Genomic DNA, 19,610 nt, shown 5'->3' with positions numbered 1-19,610 from the left:
ACAAAAAACATCTCTTATTTTCCAGTGCGTATATTACATTTCCTTCCTGGGTGCCTCTGAGAGCGGAACTCTTGTGAAATCTCCATTGTTGATTGTCCTCCCTCATGTGAGGGCTTTGTCCTGCCTTTGACTTCTGGAGTCCTCTTTGCATGCAGGAAGCCCCACCCCCCTGGATGGCTGCCCCAGGTACCCAAGTATACTGTATAAATATGTGTCCATCCATGCGGCAGCTCTGGGTCTTTCAAGGGAGGCCTGAGGTGGTGCGGAAGGACAGCCCCTGGGCAGAGTGCGCAGCTCAGCCCCACAGAGGTATGACACGCTAGGACTTCTCTATGACTGCTACTGTGGGCAATCACAACAGCCTTTGTGTATGTATGTGTGTGTTTAGTTTTAAATTCAGTATTACAATATAGGTGTTTGCCCAGGGGATCCCACAATACCTGGGCAGGGAACAATGTAAGAGAAAAAAGTAGTATAAGGTGGGAACAGATTCCTACAACGGTAATTTCCACTGTGAATATTTTAATTAATCTCTGGTGATGTATTCACTTTTACAAACCATGATTTATTGAACTTTTTACACGCATAGTAATCTTCACTCTGGGTGTAGGTACCTGGGGTGTGCATAATGGTTTAATCATAACAATACATATAGTTGGAAAAGTAAAGGGGGGAGGAAAATAATCACCAATTATGTGTTTACAAATCTAGTGTAGAACACAAACAACAGAAAATTGGCAACTAGAAACTTTTTTCACTAAATTGTTTCTATTTATAGAGGTGGAAAATTCATGAGCACTTTTCAATTTTGGGGGTTCACTGTTGATCTTTAAAAGTATTTATTTCTAGGACTCCCTCTTCCAGCATCAGCCAGGTGGGCCCAGCATTCATAGACAAATGGCTGATGCTGTGCCCTACTCTGGGCAATACTGCACCACTGATACAAGGCTGGTGTGCCTCCTCTGCCTGCGAGTAGCTTCAGTAGTAGGGGTGCTCATCAGTAGCACTTGTCCTCTCCTTTGGTCTCTGTCCTGAGCAAAACTGGCTGCTTCAAGAAGACTTCCATTCCACCCAATTCCCTGCAGCCTCTACATTTGCAGGACGGCCCGTCTGTTGAAGGTCAGATAGAGGGCAGCAATTCCTTTAAGGGTTGGTTTGGAGAACCAAGTCTCCTGAAGGTTGGATGGGAAGCCGACCATTTTCTTGAAGGCTGGATTGGAGATACTATGTCTGCTGAAGCTTGGATTCAAGGCAGACCACCTGAAAACTATATTGGAAACAGGACATGTCGAGCAGGTTGGATTGGAGGCACTGCTTATCTTGATAGCTGGATTTGAGGCTGTGCATTTTGTGAACATTACAATGAGGCAGCACATCTCTGGGAGATTAGATTGGAGGCAGCATATCTACTGATGGTTGGAATAGTGGCCGCCTCTCTTTAAGATTAGATTGGAGGCAGCATATCTACTGATGGTTGGTATAGTGGCCGCCTCTCTTTAAGATTAGATTGGAGGCAGCATATCTACTGATGGTTGGAATAGTGGCCGCCTCTCTTTAAGATTAGATTGGAGGCAGCATATCTACTGATGGTTGGAATAGTGGCCGCCTCTCTTTAAGAATAGATTGGAGACAGCACGCACGTCTCTTGAAGGTTGGATTAGTTGCAGCGTCTCTCATAATGGTAGCTCATCTTTTGAAGGTTGGATAAGTGGCAGTGATTCTCCTGAAGATTAGATTGGGGGAGTATACCTCCTACAGGTTAGATTTGTGGCAGCATCTCTCTTTAAGCTTAGATTGGAGGCAGTACATCTCTTGAAGTTTGGATTAGTGGCAGCATGTCTTCTTAAGATTAGACTGGAGACAGCAAATCTCTTATAACTTGAATTAGTGGCAGCGTCTCTCTTTAAGATTAGGTTGAAGGGAGTATGTCTCTTGAAGGTTGGCTTAGTGGCAGTGCTTCTCTTGAGGATTAGTGGATGGAGGCAGCACGTCTCATGAAGGTTGAATTAGTGGCAGCATCTCTCTTTAAGACTAAGGGCCATATGTATCATTCCAAATTACGATCGCAAATGCTGAAATTCGCAGAATTTGAGCGTTTGCGATCGCAATTGGGCTTAGTGGTATGTATGAAAGAAAAACAGCCTCGCAAAATAAGGAATCGTAAAATTTGCGATTCCCTATTTTGCGATTGCATTTAAGGAATCGCAAATTATGATTCCTTAAATACAATGTAAGAAGCACAGAAAAAGTGCAATTTGGCCTTAAGGAATCTCAAATTATCACCAACTTCAAGTTGGTGGTAATTTGCGATTTCTTTGAAAAATTCACTTTTTGCATTTTTCAAAGTGCCATGTGGCGCACATAGATGCCCTTAGGGCATGTATGTTCTCCACTTGTGCACACTTATATATTTCAGGGCTGCAACAGGGTGTCCTTTTGACATCCTGGCACCCTTGAAATTGCATTCTCTATTTGCGATTCTCTAATTGTGAATCGCAAATTGAGAATGTATTCCCATTCCTTCCTATGGGCCTCCTAGCCCATAGGAATGAATGGGAAGGAATTCCTTAATTGCAAATCTCTATTTACGATTCGCAATTAAGGAATATGTATGATTCATAAATTATTTTGCAAATCCTACATACATCTCGTTTTGCGATTCTCAAATAGCGATTCTCTAAAATTCGCTATTTGAGAATCGCAAAAATAAACTTTCATACATATGCCCCTAAATTAGAGATAGCACATCTGTTGAAGGTTGGATTAGTGGCAGTATCTCTCTTGAAGTTTAGAGTGGAGGCAGCATGTCTCTTGAGGGATGAATTAGTGTCATCTCCCTTTAAAATTATATTGGAGGCAGCACCTCTCTTGAAGTTTTAATTAGTGGCAGTGTAGCTGTTTAAGATTCGATCAGAGGCGGCACCTCTCTTGAAGGTTGAATTAGTGGCAGTGTCTCTTTTGAAAAGTAGATTGGAGGCAGCACCTCCCTTGACGGTTGAATTTGTGGCAGCGTCTCTGTTTAAGATTAGATTGGAGGCAGCACCTCTCTTGATGGTTGAATTAGTGGCAGCATCTCTCTTTAATATTCGATTGAAGGCAGCACCTCCCTTAAGGGTTGAATTAGTGGTAGTGTCTCTTTTTAAGACAAAATGTAAGATAGCACATCTATTGAAGGTTGGATTAGTGGCAGTGTCTCTCTTGATGTTCAGAGTGGAGGCAGCATGTCTCTTGAGGGGTGAATTAGGATCAGTGTCTCTCTTTAAGATTATTTTGGAGGCAGCACATGTCTTGAAGTTTTAATTATTGGCAGCCTCTCTATTTAAGATTAGATTGGAGGCAGCACCTCTCTTGAGGGTTGAATTAGTGGCAGCGTCTCTGTTTAAGATTAGATTGGAGGCAGCACCTCTCTTGATGGTTGGATTATTGGCAGCGTCTCTATTTAAGATTAGATTGGAGGCAGCACCTCTCTTGAGGGTTCGATTAGTGGCAGCGTCTCTGTTTAAGATTAGATTGGAGGCAGCACCTCTCTTGATGGTTGGATTATTGGCAGCATCTCTATTTAAGATTAGATTGGAGGCAGCACCTCTCTTGAGGGTTCGATTAGTGGCAGCGTCTCTGTTTAAGATTAGATTGGAGGCAGCACCTCTCTTGATGGTTGGATTATTGGCAGCGTCTCTATTTAAGATTAGATTGGAGGCAGCACCTCTCTTGAGGGTTGGATTAGTGGCAGCGTCTCTTTTTAAGATTAGATTGGAGGCAGCACCTCTCTTGATGGTTGGATTATTGGCAGCGTCTCTATTTAAGATTAGATTGGAGGCAGCACCTCTCTTGAGGGTTCGATTAGTGGCAGCGTCTCTCTTTAAGATTAGATTGGAGGCAGCACCTCTCTTGATGGTTGGATTAGTGGCAGCGTCTCTCTTTAAGATTAGATTGGAGGCAGCACCTCTCTTGATGGTTGGATTAGTGGCAGCGTCTCTCTTTAAGATTAGATTGGAGGCAGCACCTCTCTTGAGGGTTCGATTAGTGGCAGCGTCTCTGTTTAAGATTAGATTGGAGGCAGCACCTCTCTTGATGGTTGGATTATTGGCAGCGTCTCTATTTAAGATTAGATTGGAGGCAGCACCTCTCTTGAGGGTTGGATTAGTGGCAGCGTCTCTTTTTAAGATTAGATTGGAGGCAGCACCTCTCTTGATGGTTGGATTATTGGCAGCGTCTCTATTTAAGATTAGATTGGAGGCAGCACCTCTCTTGAGGGTTCGATTAGTGGCAGCGTCTCTCTTTAAGATTAGATTGGAGGCGGCACCGCTCTTGAGGGTTGGATTATTGGCAGCGTCTCTGTTTAAGATTTGATTGGAGGCAGCACCTCTCTTGATGGTTGGATTAGTGGCAGCGTCTCTCTTTAAGATTAGATTGGAGGCAGCACCGCTCTTGAGGGTTGGATTATTGGCAGTGCTTCTCCTGAAGATTAGAGATTAGAGATAGCATGTCTCTTGAATTACTGGCAACATCTCTGCTGTAGATTAGATTGGAGGCAGCAAGTTTCTTGAAGGTTCCATTGAAAGCAGCTTGAACTTCAGAGGGTAGAAAACTCTGTCAGAGAAGCTGAAACATCGAGCCTTGCATGCAATATTAGCTGATTCAAGAACCATGTCACAACACAGGGTTAAAGGGCATCTTCTAAAAGCATTTATGGTTATGGGTTATTTAATAACAATATAGTTGTTGCCAGAACTTGATAAAACGCTGCCTGTGGGTTCCTGAGTGTGCAACTGTGAGCCTATGAAAGCAGGTGAACATGCAGGTGTGTCTATGTGTGTGTTTCGTGCGTACGTCTGAACCCATTCGTGTGTATATGTGCATGCTTGTGTGTACATGCTTGTATAGGGGAGGGTATGAAGGAATGCAACTTCCGCAATGCAGACTTTCTGCCACGAGTGTTCGATTTATCTAGACTGCAGATGGAACCCAAGTCCTTGGGTCCATGGCGTTCAGACATTCTTCTGTTTCAGTCTAGGTGACACCATCATGAAAGGTGTGTTGTGATAGGTTTAGGGGTGCCCTGTGGAGTCCAGAGGCCAGTGCAGGTGTTTCGGAGTATGGTGGTGGCTCATCAGCCATGTGCTAACTTCACGGCCAGTGACGTCATAGTGCTCTTTCGCAAGAAGGAAATCCATACACAAAGTAATTCCCTGTTCGCCAAAGGCTATTAACCCAATATTTGCTTTTTAAGACTGAAAACATCTGTTACCTCGAGTAATGTTTTTTTTAGATATATTAGCGAGGTCCCAGCAGCTCCCGCATCACTAACATTCTCTGAAAGCAATGGTGAGTTTAAAGGAGTATTAGCAAGGGACTGACAAACAATGTTGACTGACTTTTCCGCTTCTTGTTTATACTTGAATCTGAAGGCTTACTCCAGGACATGGTAAGAGGGGTAGAACTTAGGGCTTGCTTTATGGCACTTTGGCACAAGCTGCACTGCCCTACGCCAAAGTGAAAGGGCAGAAATGCACCGTATTTAAGCCCCATCTTGTCTCAGTCTGTAAGGGCCTCATTTATGGTTTTTTAATGTTTTTTTTTTTTTAACAGAGTTTTATATAGCGCAAACTTCACCCGAATCGGGAATCAGAGCGCTTTACATAGCACCAGTTGCATTACACGAGGACACATTCATTTTTGTTAGGCACGGGGAGATATAGTGATTTGCCCAGAATCACAGGATGTTCAGCGTCATTGCCGAGACTCGAACCCTGTTCCTCAGATCCGAGGTGGACCGTCATAGCCGCAGTGCAACAAGTCACGTTGCTGCGCTGCCCTACATCAAAGTGAAAGTGCAGGATTGTCCAATATGGTGCATTCCTGTTCTTTCCTACTGTGCTGGCACCATTTTGGCAGCCTAGCGCCAATGCAGGCACCCTTGGCCCATGGTGAAGGAAGGAACACTTTTCTGCACAAAAACACTTCATAGAGGCATTTTCCTCCTACACATAGAAAATGGAAAAAATGAGGAGAAATAAAGATGTTTGTCCTTGTTGCGCCTGCTCAGGGGAGGCTTAAGATTTTGATGCATTCGAAGGTTTACAAGTAATTGTAAATCTGGGAATGCATCAAAACCCATGAGAATTGCGTGGGGACACCCACTGCAATACCCATGGAATGGGAAACAGCGTTTACAATGCTGCTGTTACCACGCAGGTAGGTAACAACGCGGTCGTTACAACAACCGCCTTTTTACTACGCGTGGCTTTACATTGCAAGTCGTTTCTATGACTTGCGTTAGGTGGCGTGCAACACCAGGGAATGTGTTGGATTTTAAGTCCAACACATTCCCTGCTGTTGCGCTAACTGGAGTAGGAATAGTAATTTATACTACTCCTAAGTCCAGCGCGCCATCTAGCGCAAGTCGTAAAAACGACTTGCCATGTAAAGCCACACGTGGTAACAATGCGGTCATTGTAACCTACCGCGTGGTATTTGCTCGTGTAGTAACGTCATACATTCCCATGGAACGCCTCCCTTGCTCAGGGTAATACAATGCAGTGATTTTCACTGCGGTCCCTTACTCAAGATTTATGAGGCCACTTAAAGCCACACAATGTGGCTTTGTGTCGCTTCATAAGTGTGACTTACAGCCGTGCGTCATGCATGTGTCCCTTTGCGTGGTGCAATCAGGACCCAAGGCTTTCATAACTATGCCACACAGTTATTGCTTGGACCTTCTGTCTTTTGTGTTTAAAATTTTATGTCCTAGATTTCCCCTTCATCTCACTCCGTGATCTGTATCTGTGAATTGCCTGTCCCGTGCAGTGGGGGCCATGCACTACACTTCATGATCTGTGACAGTGACTGGCCTGGCCCTTTGCAGTGTGTGGTAGGAACACTGCATAACACTCCATGATCTGTGTCAGTGGCTGGCCTGGACCTGTGTAGTGTGTGGTGGGAGGCACTTACTACACTTCCATTGAGTAGCCTCCATCTCTCTCCGTGATCTGTGACAGTGACTGACCTGGCCCTGTGAAGTGTGCAGTAGGATGCGTGTACTACACTTCCAGTGGGTACCCTTCATCTCTCTCCGTGATCTGCTACTGTGACTGGCCTGGCCCTGTGTAGTGTGTGGTGGGAGCCCTGCACTACACTCCATGATCTGTGACAGTGACTGGCCATATGGACAGGAAGGAATGAAATGTGCCATTTGACTGGGCACATGGCACATTCCTTGTCCATGCACTGGTGCCATTTCGGCAGCTTAGTGCTAACAAAGGCACTCTTGAGCCATGGTGGAAAGGTGTCTGTGTTGTATGCAGGATTGTTTTTGTGCAGAAAGGGACACATTCCTATACACAAACAATCCTGGGAGGTTTTACCTCTTTCCATGTATGCCGCAGAGTGCTGCACACAAGAAAAGAGGAAAACAAGGAGGAGAAAAGTGATATTCCTCCTTAGCGCACCGCTCCTGGGGAGGTGTAAGGTTTTGGCACATCCCCAGGTTTACAAGGTCTTGCACATATGGGATGCATCAAAATCCATAGGTGTTGCATGAAAACACCCACTGCAATGTCCATGGAACGCCTCCCGAGTGAAGAGTAAGGTAACGCAGCAGTATATTTAGTGGTTTGCCCCACACAATTTGATGCAACGGAGGCACAAGGGCCTTGTACATGTGGCCCTTATTAGTCTTAACGGAGCTTCTTGTGCATCATTTTAAATATATTTTTGTGACTTTGAAACAATCTTTTTTCTCATGAATGTGGAGGGATACTTCCAAAAATATATTTTGCCCTAAGATTAAAGGAAAGACTTCAGTCTCTGAATTGACCCCCTTGGGGTGGATGTAGTATATGTGTACACCGGCCTCCCACGCGTTGCGGTGCTGGCAGCTGTAACACCCCTTCTCAGTCTGCCCACTGGCAGTGTAGTGCTTGGCTCCCACCACAAACTACACAGGGCCTGGCCAATCACTGCCACAGATCATGGAGTGTAGTGCATGGCTTTATTTAATTATATAGTTCCACATGACATATTTTAACTATTTAATAGGCAATCTTCCGACTACAAGTGCTCACTTTTAAGTACGGAGAATCCATCCTTTTAACTACCGACAGCCTACCTTGCTGCTCAGTTATATATATGATTGAGTGAGATATTGCTCATACAGTTACACACACACACACACATACACACTTACTCGCTCATAGAGTTACTTACACACCCTCTCACTCCCCCATATACCTACGTACACAGACATTAACTAAAGGAGCATATTCTATTGACTAACTACAGCCTACCTCACGGGACTGTCATATAGTGTAGAAGAGTAGCTTAAAACTTGACAAGGGCATTACATGTTAGCCTTGAATTTTTCCATGTTTTCACTCATATGTGAATAACTGTGAGTTCCTATCAGGAGATGATATTCCATGAATATGTAAGTTTGTTCGTAAAAGGTTGTCTATCTTTGTGATATCTGCAGTCCTCTAAATGTGTCTGAAAAAATATTGGGTTATTTAAGTGTATAGGAAACTGTATTCATTACCACAAGATACATTTCAGTTGTGACTGCGTGTTTGAGTGGATCTTTGCAAGCTTCTCTAACTACCTCACTAGGGGCCATATGTAGGTAATTTTTATTTATCGATTCATAAATACCGAATTTTACCGATTCGGTATTTAAGAATCGGTAAATAGAATGTAGGTAAAAAATCGGTACATTTTACCGATTCGGTAATATTCGTTATTACCGATTCGGTATTTACCGAATCGGTAATAAGGCATACCTTCCCATTCATTCCTATGGGCCTGGAGGCCCATAGGAATGAATGGGAAGCCATTCACTATTACCGATTCGGTAAATACTGAATCGGTAATAGGGGGAGCATATTCAAGGGTGGCAGGGTGTCACATTGACACCCTGTTGCACCCCTGAATCGTGCATGTGTGCACATGTGGCGCACATACATGCCCTAAGGTCTGCCACATGGCACTTTTAAAAAAGCGCAAAATTGCTTTTGAAAACGTATTCGGTATTTACCATCAACTTATAGTTGGTGGTAAATAACGAATTCTTAAACCAAAAATGCACTCACTTGAGTGCTCCCTATATAGGATTTAAGGATTCGGTAATTTACCGATTCGATATTTTACCGATTTCTTAAAATACCGAATCGGTAAATTACCGAATCCTTCAATCCAGCCTCCTACATCTCAAAGGGCTAAATACCGGTCGGTAACTGAAAATTTACCGATTTTCGGCTGTTACCGACCGGTATTAGCCCACCTACATATGGCCCTAGGTGTTTCAGTGTCTGTTTGCTTTTCTACTGAACTATCTTAGATTTAAGTCTGGGTGCAGGCTGGACGTCTGATTGGACACATATCTTTCTATAAATACATATAGCTCACTGAAACATAAAAGTGAATCTTTTCATTTCTAAGTGACTATGTGATTGGCTAAATGTTGCTGTGAGGGCCAGCATAAATTGCATCCTGGGTTTACTATTTCCAAAACACAGCCAGCAGTGTATTTTTAATGGCACCAGTCAAATATCCCAAGCTTATAGTTCTCTTATGCCCACTCCTGGAGTTCTGACTGCCCACAAGACTCCATTTTTGGTAAATGTTTTCACAATATTAGGAGGACAACCTAAATTCCGTGTTCACATTAAACTTTACAATTTGAATTGCATGTATCTGTAATAACTCTTTTATTTTCAATTACTTTCCCTGTCTCGTTTTTCAGGTAAATTCCAGATGTTGGGGTCTTTTTCCATAATGTTCTTTTTATTAAGTATCCAATTCCATCACACTTAAAACAGACCTAGCCAAAGCATTTCATCCCTTAGAGGGACTTCATCAGTGCAATTACATTTTTCATCCATCTCAAAATTGTTGTTGTCCATTCATGTCTGGGCTCCTTTCAAGCAGCCTTTTGGCGTGTGTGTCCTAGTCCTATCCGATCGATCAGGCATGAAAACCTGATGTGTCTGTTTTCAGTGTGATGGAATTAGATACTTAATAAAAATAACTTTCTGGGTCTACTAGTGAATATTGGGTTATTTAAGTGTGTAAGAAACTGCCTTCATCACCACAAAATATATATCACTTGTACCTCTCTGTATGAGAGAATAGTTGCATGCTTCTCCAACTACCTCCCTAGGTGTTTCAGTGTCTGTCTGCTTTTCCACTTAGGTATCTCGGATTTAAGTCTGGGTGTAGGCTGGATGTATAATTGGGCACATAGGTTTCTATGGGTTCATATAGCTCACTGAAACATCAAGGTGCATATTTTACTTTTTAAGCAAATAGCTCCCTGCACTATGGCCTAGCTGCAGCATACCTCACTGTTCAGCTATGTATGGTTTAAGAAAAATTGATACCTTGTGTAGCAGTTTTAAGTGAAAAGGCTTCCCTATCAATAAACCTCCATGCACAGATCAATTACCTAGGCACATTTACTGGGGTAGGGCTTGAAATCCTAATGAAGAATACCTTTGCAGAACGAATATATGACGTTACTTCGCTAACAATCACTCCGCATACCATCACCACAAAATTTTTACAACGCAAATTCTATCACCCCGCAATTTATAACTATGTAAACTTTTACCACAACTATACTGTATCCACGCATGCCATTACAACACAAAGGCATGCGTGGTAAAGGTATACTCCTAGTAAAAGTTTTAAATCAAAGTGAGATTACACTAACACTAACCCACACTACACAAACACTACCCTACACTACACCAACACCACAACACTATCCTAAACCCTAAAACACTACCCTACACTACACAAACACTACCCTACACTACACAAACACTACCCTACACTACACCAACACCACAACCCTAAACCCTAAAACACTACCCTAAACCCTAAAACACTACCCTACACTACACATACACTACCCTACACTACACTAACTCTACCCTAAACCCTAAATCACTACCCTACACTACACAAACACTACCCTATACTACACAAACACTACCCTACACTAGACTAACACTACCCTAAACCCTAAAACACTACCCTACACTACACAAACAGTACCCTACACTACACAAACACTACCCTAATCCCTTAAAAATTAACGCCCATTCCCCTTACCTCTCTCTCCTTGTGGTTTCTCTCGCCTTCTGTTTCCTGCATCACATCGTCTTTCTGTGAGGGGCGGTGCACGTCGATGTGAGGAAACGGAAAAGCCTGTTTCCACACAACGACGTGGATCGTCTAAAATCTTTTTTTTACTCCGCATGTGCATTTACCATACATACCTTTATAACGATTTTCGCTGTAAAGGCATGCGTTTTAAACGCACATGCAGAGTAAAAAAATGTGGAGTAATTGTATGTGTGGTAAGTGCACTATGCAGAGAAACCGAGTCAGTAATTATATCGGTCCTGGACAATCTTCGAGAAGGTATGGATTCCAGTCAGCCCCAGGCCCTGGTCCTTCTTGATCTCTCCGCCGCATTCGACACGGTGGACCATACCATCTTACTTTCACGTGTCGAGGCGGCGGGAATCTGAGGGACTGCCCTGCTATGGCTCTCCTCCTTCTTGAGTGGGCGCACCCAAGCGGTCCGCCTGGGCGAGTACTCAGCTGACTATCGCCCAGTCCAGTGCGGGGTCCCCCAAGGATCCTCCTTGTCCCCTCTGCTATTCAATCTTTACATTGCCCCCCTTATTTTTGCGTTACAGCAACTGGAGGTCTTTGTCTACAACTACGCAGACAACCTCCAGCTTATTTTTTCTCTCTCTTCCTCCCCCCAGTCAATTTCTAATTTTCAGTTCATCATGACTTTTATCCAGGACTGGATGAACTTCAACCACCTGAAACTCAATCCCGACAAAACGGAATTGGTGTTGACGGGTGGTTGCTCCAGTCCCTGGTCCTCCTCCTTCTGGCCCCCTTCTCTAGGCCCCCCACCCACGCCGGTCCCCTCTGTCAAAACTCTTGGATTCAAAATCAACAATCAACTCTCTCTCCACTCTCAAGTCAGTGCCGTCGTCTCCTCAGCCTTCCTCTCCCTCAGAACTATCCGGAAAGTCTCACGTTTTTTCTCTCCATCCGCCCTCAAACTAATACTCCTGGCCATGGTGACATCTCGCTTGGACTACGGCAACGCCCTCTACCATGGCATGCCTGCGTACCTCGTGAGGCGCCTACAACTAGTTCAAAACCAGGCGGCCCGACTGGTTTTTAACTTACCCAAGTCACAACATGTCACCCCCCTTCTCAGATCCCTCCACTGGCTCCCTGTTCGGCAACGCGCTCTTTTCAAGCTTGGCTGTACCATCTTTAAAGCCCGGTCTGGCACTGCCCCGGCTTTTATCAACACAGCCATTCAAGACTATATCCCCCCTAGAGAACTGCGCTCCACAACCGCAGCAACTGCTGGTGGTACCTCGCTTCAAACGGAAAAAGTGGGGAGGTTCCAAATTCTCTACCACGGCCCCCGCCTTTTGGAACTCTCTCCCACTCCAACTGAGGTCTTGCTCCCAATATCCCTTATTCCGCAAAGGCCTCAAAACATTCCTCTTTACTGAAGCCTTCCAATTCTAATCACCCTGATCCCTCAGCTGTCATGCCCCTTGAGCAGTAGTAATCACATAGCGCCAAGAAACCGCCTGGTGTACGAGCGCTCTACAAATTCTTTAAAACTCAAACTCAAACTCAAAGGTATGCAGGGTCAAAGTCCGCGTTGTAGAAAAATCGTTGTAAATGATATTTACCTTGCAGAACTGATCTCAGTTTCCCTCACACTGTCTGTGTGTACTCTAATATATTCCAAAGACAGAAATGGAAGTGATCCAATAAATTCTGTCCACAGATTGACCCAGCCAGGAAACATGTTCATAAAACTGTTTTTGCTTTCCCCCGGGACCATAATATGGGCTCTATGTACAAAAACAATCAGTGTTTTGACATGCATGGAATATATAGACGTGATGGAGTTCAGTGTACAGACAAAGGGAGCAGGGTGTTTCTAAGCAACCTGAAACACTGAATACAGTCTTATCTGTAGCTGTCTTATACACACGCTCAACACAAAGGCTCTTATCAGAGCCATCCAAGAAACACAATTTTTGTTCAATTTCACACATGTTATAGTTAGCTGTACATTTCACTCGTAAAAAACCAATGAAATTCCACGTTATAGTTAGATCAGGTAACTATAACTTGCACGACCGCAATCCACAATGTGTCATTTCAGATGTCATCATTGATGTGATGAGTGATGTCACTGACCATGTCATGAGTGATGTAATATGTGACGTCATCAGCAGTTTATTGTGGGCGCGCAAGTTATAGTTACCTGATCTAACTATAACGTGGAATTTCATTGGTTTTTTATGAGTGAAATGTACAGCTAACTATAACATGTGTGAAACCTATGGTTTTTTAAGTGAATATATATATATATATATATTCACAGAAAAAACCATAGGTTTCAGGCACGTTATAGTTAGGAATTAGCATTTAAATAACCTCAGAAATTCACTGAAAAAACCATAGGTTTCAGGGGTGTTATAGTTAGCTGGACTTTTCACTTGTACAAAACCATTGAAATTCCCCCGTTATAGTTAGTTCAGCTAACTATAACTCGCGCGCCCGCAATGCACTGCTGATGACGTCACATATTACATCACTCATGACATGGTCAGTGACATCACTCATGACATCACTGATGACATCTCAAATGACATCACTCATGACATCACTGATGACATCATCCAGTGAATGTCTGTTATTCTGAAAATTAAATATGTTTTATATATGTATATCTCAAGGTCGATGGAAGAATAAATGGGTATATAAGTGTCTAAATGGATGATTTGTTTTTGAAAAATTGATTGTGTAACTGACTGATTAAGTGTATCATAGTGAATACATGGCTTAGTGAGTAATGTTTAAATATGTAAATATCTGTATCAGTCTCTCACTTTGTGTATAAGTGGCTGCATGGGTTGGTGAGTAGCTACATGGGTGTCTATATAGGTTATTAGTTGGTTTTTTGAGTATCAGTCTGAGTGTCTGCATGGTTCGGTGGGGGGTATTACGTAGTGCATAGGTGCATGAATGAGTGATTCACTGTTTGTATGTGTTGAAGACAGCATGTGTGCAGGACTGTATGGGTGGATGAGTGTGTGTATGGGTGTGTTAGTGTGTTAGTGAGTGAATGACTGTCTCAATAGTGTCTTTATGAGTAACTACATATGTTTTAAACTAATATATGTGACTATTGGTGTATATAAGTGAGTATATGTGAGAGTGAGAGATTGAAAGAGTTCCTGTATGAATAAGTATGTGTTTCTATAAGTGATTGTTTAAAAGACTAAGTATGTGTAAGTGTCCGTAGAAGTAAGTGTGGTGGTGTGTGTATAACTGTATATGCAAGTAAATGTATGTTTGATTCTTTATTAGCATGAGTGACTATGTGTGTGAGTAACTCTATGGATGAGTGGCATTGTGTAACAGGATGTATAGGTGTATGAGTACATATGATGAGTGTGTACATGTATGAGTGACTGTATAGGACTGTTGGTGAATGAGTCGATGTGTATGTGGATCTTAGAATTACTGAAGAGGTTGTTGTAACTGGTATTGGTATGTCTATTGTTTTGAAAATTTTAGTCTCTATTTTTGAATGTGTGTATCAAAGGTTATATTAGGGTGAGAGGAGGTCTGCCACTCTATCACAAGGATGATGTCATCAGTGATGTCATCAGTGAGGTCATTTGAGATGTCATTAGTGATGTCATGAGTGATGTCACTGACCATGTCATGAGTGATGTAATATGTGACGTCATCAGCAGTGCATTGCGGGCGCGCAAGTTATAGTTAGCTGAACTAACTATAACGGGGGAATTTCAATGGTTTTGTACAAGTGAAAAGTCCAGCTAACTATAACACCCCTGAAACCTATGGTTTTTTCAGTGAATTTCTGAGGTTTTTTAAATGCTAATTCCTAACTATAACGTGCCTGAAACCTATGGTTTTTTCTGTGAATTTCAAAGGTTTTTTAAATGCTAATTTCTAACTATGCCTACAGAGATAGGACATGTGAAGAAAGAAGAAAAAATGCACAGAAAGAAAACAAAGAAGTGCAGAAAGAAGCAACAGAAGTCCTCAAAGACGAAGAAAAGTGCAGGAAGAAGGATAACGTGCAGAAAGAACAAAAGGAAGAGCAGAAAGAATCCTTGTTGCAAAATCATCCTGTACCCTCAACTTTTTCAGACGGATACTGGTGGTAACTGAGTCTGACTAAACAGTCATAGAGCCAGTGCTATGTTAAAAGACACTTAGAATACAGTGAAAACACCTACATACACTAGGGAACATTATGCGTTGGGGTCCCCCTGTGATTAGCATGACCTCCTCTGTAAGCCCCTAGTCTATAATAGTGCAGGGGGATTAAAACTACCTCTTAAAACAGGCCACAGGGCGTTTTTGCACACGTTAACTCAGGCCCCGTCCCCTCCCTTCACCACTGTGTAAACACGCCCTGTGTCCGTTTTTAGTTGGGAGATTAAGTTCATTTGAATCCTAAGGGTCCCTAGGGTCCAACTAGCCCACTAGGTACCTCCAGTAAGTGCCACAGAGCTGCGTTGCAGAGAGGTGTAAAAAGTGGCACAGCCTGGACCACCTCTCTTCAATGCAGCTCAGTGGCGCTTACTGGAAGCACTTGGTGGGCTAGTTAGCCCCCAAGGGCCCTCAGTATTGAAGGGAAATGATATCCCCAATTTAAAACGTGCCATAGTGCGTGTTTGCACACGTCACCTCAGGCCCCGTCCCCTCCCTTCACCACTGTGTAAACACGCCCTGTGGCTGTTCTAAGTTGAGAGATTAAGTCCCCTTGAATCCTAAGGGTCCCTAGGGTCAAACTAGACCACTAGGTACCTCCAGTAAGCGCCACAGAGCTGCGTTGCAGAGAGGTGTAAAAAGGGGCTTGGCCTCAGAACACCTGTCTGCAGCGCAGCTCCCTGGCGCATACTGGAGATGCCTGTTGGGCTAGTTGGCCCTCAGGGACCCTCAGTATTCAAGAGGAATTAATTCCCCAACTTACAACTCGCCAGGGGGCGCGTTTGCAGAGTGCTGCAAGGAGGGGGCGTGGCCTCCGGCAAGATGCCAGTCTTTTATTTATTTTAATTTTTTAAGAAGGGGGCTGTGTGGTTCCCCTTCTTATTCTAATGTATTGGCCCTGATGACCCCATCCCCCAGGGCCTGTCTCCTAATTATATTTTCTTTACCCCAATCCCCAGGGCCGGCCACTGTTTTTTATTATTTTTAAAAAATATGTATTTATAGACACACCTAGGACATGCTGGACAAACCGTACGTACCTATCACCATGACGATTTGAGTGATATTCATTAAAAGGCGACTATGCATACAATGAATCCACGTGGAATGTATTTACACCACTAGTGAAGCCCTTGTCGTTTATTTATACAAACATGGGTAGCTATTGACGGGCACATTTAATACACCTGCACACCAAGCCATTCAAAGGGGATTCGACAACAATTCGACCAAAACTATGTAGGAAACCCCCCTCACGGTTAATAAAACACACATCCACTGCCGGATGTGTAATACGTTTTATTTTACTCTCTGGAAAGGGGACGAACATCACTTGAGAGTCACAGCGCGCTCCTGGCAGAGCCCAATGCTGTGTTACACCCACCATTGCCTGCCGAGTGCCACACACCTCTGTGTTGTATTCTACCAGCTAGTGCATATGCTATGACACTCTCTAGCCCATGTGCACTGTAACACCACCCCGTGAATATGTCATGCCACACTTGTCTTCACACGGGTTATATTGCCCCCTTCCTCGAAGCCTATGTTATAACGCACAGTGCTATGCCATACATATTACAATCTGGGATCCATATCCTTGTCACAGTGCATATGCAACGTTACACTCCCCAGCACATATTTTATATTACAACTTTAGAGACTAGTTAGGTTACACAACACTGCCCTGTGCATATTACACTCCAAGGCGCACATTGCATAGCACGCGCTAGTGCCTGTGCTATCTCGCGCTCGCCAATGAATCTGTCATTGCGCACAATGTATTGCATATTATATTTCACGCCCGGTTCATGTTATATCACACTTTTTGGTGCATAGTTTATACCATACACTATATCTAGTTTTCATTTTCAATCGTGCTCTCAGGACTATGTTCTATGTAACACTGTGTTCACCTACCCTTTTCACGGGCATTACATTTTGCGATAGGGGGTGGAGGGTCATGGGGTGTTTCTGCCAAGTGAGCCCGGAGTCTCAGTCACAAACGTCCTCTTCTTCCTGAATAAAAGTGAGATTATGCTGCATACTTGTTCATATTTTAAGTAGTTCGCACAGACACACGTTTTAAAAACAATAAAGTTCCTAATACCCGCCTTCTCTGAACCGTTAGCTTGCTGCCCCATCCCCCTCCTCCCTATCCTCTGTTGTGTGAATCCATGGACTAGCCTCCTCCCTCCTGCCATGCATGGTCTGTTGTGCTGCCACTGCCCTCAATTTAGTATGATGTACCAGTCCCCTCCTCCTACCCTCCATTGCCCAATTCTATGCCCCATCATTGACCTCCTGCTTAAACTCTGTGCTTAGCTTGCTGCCCCTATTCTCCTTCCCCCTGCCCTCCGATGTCTTTGTGCATGCCCCTGCTCCATCCTTTTTGCCCACCATGTTCCATGGACCTGCCACTCCTATCTACTCTGAGTGTTCTGTTGAGCTGCCACTCCCTTCCCACCTGCCTAGCATTGTCAGATGACTGTAACCTGTCCCTGCCACCTCCACCCTGCCTGTCCACATGCCATGCCCCTATCCTCTTCCTCCTGTCCTACATGGTCCATTGTACTGCCACACCCTTCTGCCCTCCCTGGTCTGTTGTGCTGCAACTGCTCCTCCTGCCTTCCCCGTGCGGTCTGTTGTGAGGCCCCTTCCCCTGAACTTTCTTGTCTGTGCACAGGTCCTGACCCTCCCTTCTATCCTCCATCATCCTTTGTGCATGCCCCTGCACCCTCCTTCTTGCCCATCATAGCCATTGTGCTGCCACTAACCCTCCCACTTGCCATGCATGGTCGTCTGTGCTGCCATGGCCCCTCCCACCTTCCCTGTGTGGTCAGTTAGCTGCCCCTGACCCCCTCCCACCTTCCCTCCATGGTCTGTGTGTATGCCATCACAGTCTCACTGTTGCTCTTCATGGTGTGTCTTGCTTCTAGTGCCCATACTGCCTGACCTCCATGGCTATCTTGCTGCTCCTGCCCTGCCCCCTTGCCCCCAGCCCTCTGTTTACATGTGCAGGCCCCTACTCCCTCCCTCCTGGCTTGTTTGTTCCATTGTAATGCCCCTGAGCCGTCCCTCCTGCCCTTTATGGTCTGTTATGCTGCAGCTTTCTCTCCTGTCTGTCCATTATGGTCAGCTAGCTACCATTGCCTCTTGCCCCTCTGTTCTCTGTTGTCCATGTGCATGGTCCTGTCCCCTCCCTCTTGCTTTCTATGGATTGTTGTGCTGCACTCCCGTCCCGCATGCCCTGTGTGATGTATTGTGCTGCTGCAAACCCTGATGCCTGCCCTGCAGGGTCAGTTTGGTGCACCTCTCCATGTCCCTCCTGTCCTCTGTTATCCAAGTCCATGTCCCTACCCCATTTCCTTCCATGATCCAATGTACCATACTTGCGAACATTTTGAACTTGGTAAGAGGGAGATTTTGAAAAAAAACTGGGGTATTGATTTTCCCCTTTGAGTTACATTGAAAAAGAGGAGATTGTAGACAGGAGACAGATCAAATAAAGCCCATTTGAGCTTAAAAACATTGGACGTTTCCTGGCTGAATCGGGTCTGTTAGCATGTATGGTTGTACTACCATTGCCTCTTCCTTCTGCCCACAATGGTCTATTACATTGCCACAGCCTCTCTTGCAAGTCCTGTATTGTTGGTTTGTTGCCCCTGCCCCCCTTTCCACTGCCCTCCATAGTCTGTTGTGCTGCCATGGCCCTTCCTGCCTGCTCAGTGTGCTTAAATTGTTGCCTTTGCACCCTCCTACCTGCCTTCAATTTTCAGAGTCCGTGCCCCTGGCCTCTGCCTCTTAACAGTATCCTAATGAACAACTAGATTGCTAACATTCTATATTTAATACAAAAGTGTGGAACGCCTGACGTCATCTTGATGTAATCAAAACTGTAATACCTAGAGCATTTCCTTTAGAAATTACATATATGAGAGGGTCTTATTGGCATCAAAATTATGGTTAGTGCTCTAAAAGACTAAAATAAGGACATATTTTCTGAGTTTTCAAATAGCGACAAAGCACTTTTAAATTATCTGTTATCTTTATGTTTTTTTATCCAGTTGACCACTTGATTAAATGTTGCACTTAGGGGAGAGGATGTGGTGTTACTTCCAGAACTGCAGACTTTGCAACTGGGGAACCAGGTTGGAGTTTCTGCTTCAGCTCGACATTCTGTGATTCTGGTCAAATCACTTAGTCTCCCCATGTCTACAACCAAAATGAATTTGTTCTTGTGTGATGTAACCAATGCTCATGTAAAGCACTCCAATACCTGACAAGTCTGCACTATATAACAC

At 44.1% G+C, this 19,610-nt stretch overlaps 1 protein-coding gene across 1 annotated transcript in view; it reads left to right on the top strand.

Moving 5' to 3' along the window:
- The first annotated feature begins 247 nt into the window (after positions 1-247).
- Positions 248-19,610, top strand: part of LOC146808598 (tyrosinase-like) — a 391,240-nt gene continuing 371,877 nt past the window's right edge. The window contains exon 1 of the mRNA XM_085620649.1: positions 248-309. The gene's annotated coding sequence lies outside the window, so the exon portion shown is untranslated. The remainder of the gene's footprint in view (positions 310-19,610) is intronic.

This window comes from Triturus cristatus, chromosome 8 (genome assembly GCF_964204655.1).
Source record: "Triturus cristatus chromosome 8, aTriCri1.1, whole genome shotgun sequence".
Classification (NCBI taxonomy): Eukaryota; Metazoa; Chordata; class Amphibia; order Caudata; family Salamandridae; genus Triturus; species Triturus cristatus.
Note: the sequence above shows the minus strand (reverse complement) of the source record. Positions and strands in the feature narration are given on the sequence as shown.